Raw genomic sequence first — 5,991 nt, 5'->3', positions numbered from 1 at the left:
AGTGATGAGATTTCACACCAGGGTGAAGCAGCCCCGGGTAGGAGCTATTGCTATTGTCATCTGATTTTGCTGGAAGTTGAATTGAACTGGAAAGTGTCTATTAAGGCAGAGAGGCTGGGGCGCTGTTTTGCTGCAGCTGGGCTGGTTTTCATTATCATTGGTTCCGCCTTACGCCCTGTGTATGCAGGGTTAGGCTCCGGCTCACCATGACCCTGTAAAGGATTAAGTGGTTAATGATGATGGATGGATGAAGCTATTATACGTTTTTCTACTATTTTTGATTATATTTTAGTTTTGTGTGTTTTGGTTTGGACTGAGACTGTCATTTGCTGAGACGCATTACTGTCAGGGAAGCACTAATATTATACAACCCATTCTCACGAGAGACACGTTAACAGGTTAACGTTTCTGCATTTCTGCTTTCTGGGGGAAAAAATGTTTCGTGGGTAGCGTTTTCACTTTCAACTACAGTGCTTCAGGCAGCTTTTGTCAAAATTCTCCGATTATACACAATCTACTTTGAAAGACAGCCATGTTTTTCCACCACATCTCAGCGCAATGGTTTCACGTACACGGTAAGCAATACATTTTTCTCATATAGTTTCAGTGTAGAATTTTAAAGTAGCTTTTCACTTGAGAGACGGTCGAAATATCCATTTTAATTAAATAAATTAATTGTGGTTCTGCAACTGTATTAACTTACTGTGTGAGATTTGGAGTGTGTTTTGTCTGGTGGGGGGACGGGGGGGGGGAGGAGGTCTTACGAAACGTGAGAGTGAGATACGGTTGAAATGCATGAAATTCAGCCTCAGCATTGACACATCTAAACTCACCTTTACTTTTTACTTATTAATGACATTTCCCTCGTGGTGGCCTGAACACTACCATAACTACCCCTCGCCCTTCCCCCTCTCCCCCGTATAGTTCCCTCTGATTTCCACCTGTATTTGTAGGTCTCTGGTAAAGGAGTCTGTGGGACATCACAGTGGGCAGCTGCCAAAGAGTCCTTCAGAAAATCTAGCAGCAAACTGGATGAGGATGGCCTTGAGGTTGCTTTTTGCAGGCACTGCGTTCTCCTGAAGGGCCTGAATATGTTCCGTGGGGAGATATATGCAGACCCCATGTTCCTGCAGAAAGAACTGGCATCCATTTACAGTGTACAATTATTTTGCAAATATTATGTGCAAATATTGGCCCTACTTGAGAAGGTAGCCCTGGAATGTCCAGAGTTGAGCAACTTGACAGACATGAAGGTAACGTGTAAATCTCAACACACTTGCAAAATAATATAGTTATTGTGGTTATGGTGCAGTGTTCAGTAAAGTGTCAATATTTTTCTTCCTCAAAGTTTCATTTGGAGTGTAATTAGGTCTAAAAGGTTTTGTATCATACTATATATCTATTACTGTCACTGACAGACTGTTAACTGTACAGTTGTAGCATCACTTGTGTGTGTTAAATGTTCTAGGTGCAATGTGGATGAAGAAACCAGGATGGAGCAGCACCACCATTGGCGAGGAGGTGAAGCAAGTGAACAGCTTCCTATCCAGGATAGCTATCTGCACAAAGTACATGTCCAAAGCAGGTTGGTATATGGAATTATAGGCCTATTTCTAAACCCATGTCATGTACTTTAGTGACTGGTAATGCTAACACCCGTTCTGCTTTTCACAGCACGGACAGACATGTTAACACTACAAGCCATGGGGTGGAACAATGGAAAAATGCAGAACATGGACAAAGCATTATCTCAAAGATACATGAAGGTATGGTGTCTACTTATTTGCATCTGTTGAATTAGAAATTAAATTAGACCCTAAGCACATAGTATGTGTCTGTTAATTGAGAGATCCATCCATCATATCACTTATGTTTAATTACATTGCACACTTGTATTTCTACTTGTATCAGACATTACAGAAGATTAGGGATGAGACTGACAGTCTTAAACATGAAGACAGAGTTGGGATACACTGATGGGCTGCAACAATGGGTCACAGATCTGCAGCAGTGGGCTGCTTGTGGTAAACATTTACTCATGTGCCTCTACAGTTTCTCTCTCTCTCTCTCTCTCTCTCTCTCTCTCTCTCTCTCTCTCTCTTCTCTCTCTCATTTAAAATATTCTTGATTGTGCAATTATTAAATTGTTCACATCCTGTACAATCTTGCCTCAACAGCAACAGCTGAGCACAATAAGGCCGGTCTACAGGGCTTGCAGAACATGATAGAAGGGCTGTTTGTAAGCATAAAACAAAGAACCCATCATCTCTACCGTCAGACTGGTATGTTAAAAAGACTTTGGCATATTTTTGATTAAATTACTATAAAACAAATTAATTTCAGAAAGAACAGGTAGACCAATGGCAGTTCTATGATTCATCCCAGCTTAAATTTGCACTCTAAATGACCACGCTCATACATTTATCTACAAAGTGCTTCCATTCCATATACTTCACTGTAATGCTGCTAGTAGTTATCAAAATGTTTCAGATTCTCATGGCTGATTTTGTAATTTTACAGACAGCAACAAGCGGCGACACAGAATCAGACTAAAGATTCTTGACGAGAAGAGAAAGTTCTCGGAAGCCATTGCAGAATGCAATGACCTTCTCCCGGACTCTGACAGAATAGATTCCCTCGACTTTTGGCAGCGGAAAGTCACACCTGGCCTTGGGAATTGCTTGGCAGTGGTAAATATTTATGAAAGTAAATATTTTGAATGCATAATTATTGCAGTTTGCAGTATGCATATCTATATATCTGAGCGTGTGTGCGTGCACGTGTGTAAAATTAATCAATGTTTTGCAGAGACCGCTGTTGGCCTCTACACTAAGAAAAGGGTCTTCGACAAAGTCATGCTCTTAAGAAGACTGCATGAGGAAGGAGTCATTCTGGTGAGAGAGATGAAGCAGCACTGGGAGAACTTGAGGAGATCCGCAGGAACTTTGAGAGACCTTGCATCGCAGCTGTCAGATGACTTACACTAAGTTTCATATTCACATGAATATATATTTGAAATAGTATGTTCTACAGGGACTTAAGACTTCTGGTTTTCTCATACATAAACATTTCTGGTAGGAAATACATGTTGTTGTTACTTTCAACAATGAAGTAGTTTAACTTTGCAATAATTCTTGCTGACATTTTTTAAAATAACAGTCTCCTCACGTTCCAAGATTAAAAACGGCAATATCATTTGCCAGGTACCTTTTTTTTTATCTTCGTCTGCGTTCTGCGATGCGTGCCTATGGGGTGCCCTGGGGAACAGAGTTACCATTGCACACATTACATACTGTGCTGGATAAAAAGGGTAGAACAAGGGCCTGTTCTCCTCACTTTACACTTGTGAAAGTTACTTACAAACCCTTTAGTGATTCACGCTGTTTGGAATAGGGACTTATCTATTGTTGGTGATGAAATATCTTGGGATACTATTTGGAATATTTTAAAATGTGCCTCCAAGAACCCTAATCATCAGTGTATTCATTTTAATTTTCTTCATAGGACATATTTAACCCCTTTTAAAATTTAAAAAACCTTTGCATTGTTGTTTTTTGTTCTGTTACATTCAAGAGATCAAGAAATATTTTGATCACAAAAAATAAAACAATTTTGCAATGACTTCTATTGAATAATGTCCATCTCCTGTCTTTGTCACTAATCCAGAAACTTGTTTATTTATCTATGAAAGCTACCCTCAGGGACTTGTTGAGGAGGGGATACAGTGGACTACATTGTGTCATACAGAGGAGAATCAGTGAGCTCAGATACCACCAGGACAATGTCAGAGACACATACAGTCGCATTATAGGCCTGGATGCCATTATTCTGGATGAGGACATCGAGAATGAAGATTTTGAGAGCAGCCAATATGACAGTACAGGGGAAGACGAAGAGGAACCATAGCAGAACTGACTGTGTGTTTGGCTTAGCCAGACGTTTACTTTAAATAAAAGAAACTTTGAGTGCATCTTCTTGTCTTTCTCCACGAATTAAATTGTGAATATGCATACACAACATTCATACTGAACATAGATAGATAGATGTGTGTATACTTATGTACATAGTAGTAATAATCATCATCAACATAGCATTGACAGAGACTGAAGGAATCCTCTGACATCCTTTGAAAGGAATTGTGGGAAATGTCGTTTAAAGACCTTGAAATATACCTTTGCTTCTATGCCTGATCCCACATTTCCCACAATTCTTTTCAACGTCCCGTCCCTGCCTATTGGCTGTTCGTCGCAGAGCATGCATCGACGGCGCATTCAAATTTCAAACTGTACAGACAGACACGGAGCATTTCGCTTATTTGTTTTTAAGCTACTGACTGTCTGTTGAACCGAATACTGTGTTGTTTTTAGCAGTATTTTTATTTTCATCGGCAGACGCGCTCTGGATGCAAGCACAGTGCTGACATGTCATTTCCTAAAATTATATTAAGCAAGGTTTCGGGTAAATATATAAAGAAAAAAAGGAGTGTATATTTGAACACTAGTACAACAAGACCATGTACGGAATTAAAATGAATGGACTATAGAATAGTCTTTTTTTGTGACAATTTAATTGGTTTAAAAGCAAACAAGATTATCCATAAACTAATGTTAACAGAAACTAAATATAAAAAGAGAATTTTGACAAAAGCTGCCGGGAAGCACTGTCGCTGCTGATTGCTTGTTTCTAGGCGCTTTGAAAAGGGAGTCTCGTCTTCCAGAATATCACTTACAATGTGGGCCATCAAAAATAAAAAATAAAGTTTCTAAAGAAGATGATTTCAGCAAGCTAAAACACCACAAGAACACTTGTCATGTGACACTTTCTATATTGGCTTGCTAGCTTGCAGTTGGCTGCTGGTGTCGCAATAGTGTGCGACGAGTGATAAATCGTGTTTACAGAATCATTTTATGGGTGGAACACCTGTTTGTATCCAATTTGATCGATCCTTGACACGAAATATCAGGGCAAACGTGCTTTGACTCAGTGTCAGATGTTTGCATCCCTTACAGAATAGAGCCAATAACGTTTAACAATATTTAGTTACACATGACTGAACACCAGCGTCACACCTAATTACGTATAAACACTGCTGTTTAGGAATGGAACACTTTGATTTTATTACATACACACATGCCATTTAGCTATTAAACGCGTCACACGTTCTTTGGTTTTAGAGTGTAATCATATTCATCATAATGAAACAATGAATGAATGAATAAATAAATACATGTTTTGTTTTTTTTCGCGTAAGTATTATACCCATAATAATACAATACAATTCCGCACAAATAATGTCCTTACATTCAAATCCACCCCCCACGCCACCCCACCCCACCCCACCCCCCCGGATCATTTCCCAGGGAATCTTTTGCTTTCAGTTTCTTTAAAACTGCGCACAAGAAGAACAAGTTTGAGAAGCAGGTAAAGTTTGTTTATTAAAAGACTTGCATGATGGTAATCCTATATTATAACTCACATTAATCGTCTGTAATGAATAATGTGTATTTATGAATACATTTCTGTCTTTTTTAGGGGGTTACGACTAATAGTACAAGCGACTAAACTTTTATCATCTGGGACTAAATATACATACAGATTTTATTCCTTTGCATATGTCAGTCCTATTTTGCCTGCATCATAAAAACAACAATATCATTGTAAGTTATAGATTGATAAGTTATTATTGAGGAGGTGATTCTGCCCGCATTTCTTTCAAATTAGACAACATAACTTTTTCTTTTCTTTTTTTTTTTACTGAGATTTAAAGCTTGTACGGTAACTAGTTTATTCTATTTTTTCAACACTTTTTTTAAATGTAACGAAAGGCAAATAGATAAAACTCGACTAAAGGAAATAAAGTCTCCAAACTTACTTCTGCTGATTGCGTTGCGTGCAGTGCACTGTACTTATGGAAGAAAAATATGCAAGTCATATATGAATGATAAATGTGTTATTCGTTTCTTAAGTGATATATGGACAGTATAAATTTAA

At 38.4% G+C, this 5,991-nt stretch overlaps 1 long non-coding RNA gene across 1 annotated transcript; it reads left to right on the top strand.

Annotated features, from left to right (window-relative positions):
• The first annotated feature begins 1,480 nt into the window (after window positions 1-1,480).
• On the top strand, window positions 1,481-1,963 carry LOC131723396 (uncharacterized). Its single transcript, XR_009320258.1, has 3 exons — window positions 1,481-1,585; window positions 1,675-1,766; window positions 1,912-1,963. It is a non-coding gene; the product is annotated as an uncharacterized LOC131723396 (long non-coding RNA).
• Window positions 1,964-5,991: the final 4,028 nt, after the last annotated feature.

Source organism: Acipenser ruthenus, chromosome 55 (assembly GCF_902713425.1).
Source record: "Acipenser ruthenus chromosome 55, fAciRut3.2 maternal haplotype, whole genome shotgun sequence".
NCBI classification, from domain to species: Eukaryota; Metazoa; Chordata; class Actinopteri; order Acipenseriformes; family Acipenseridae; genus Acipenser; species Acipenser ruthenus.
Note: the sequence above shows the minus strand (reverse complement) of the source record. Positions and strands in the feature narration are given on the sequence as shown.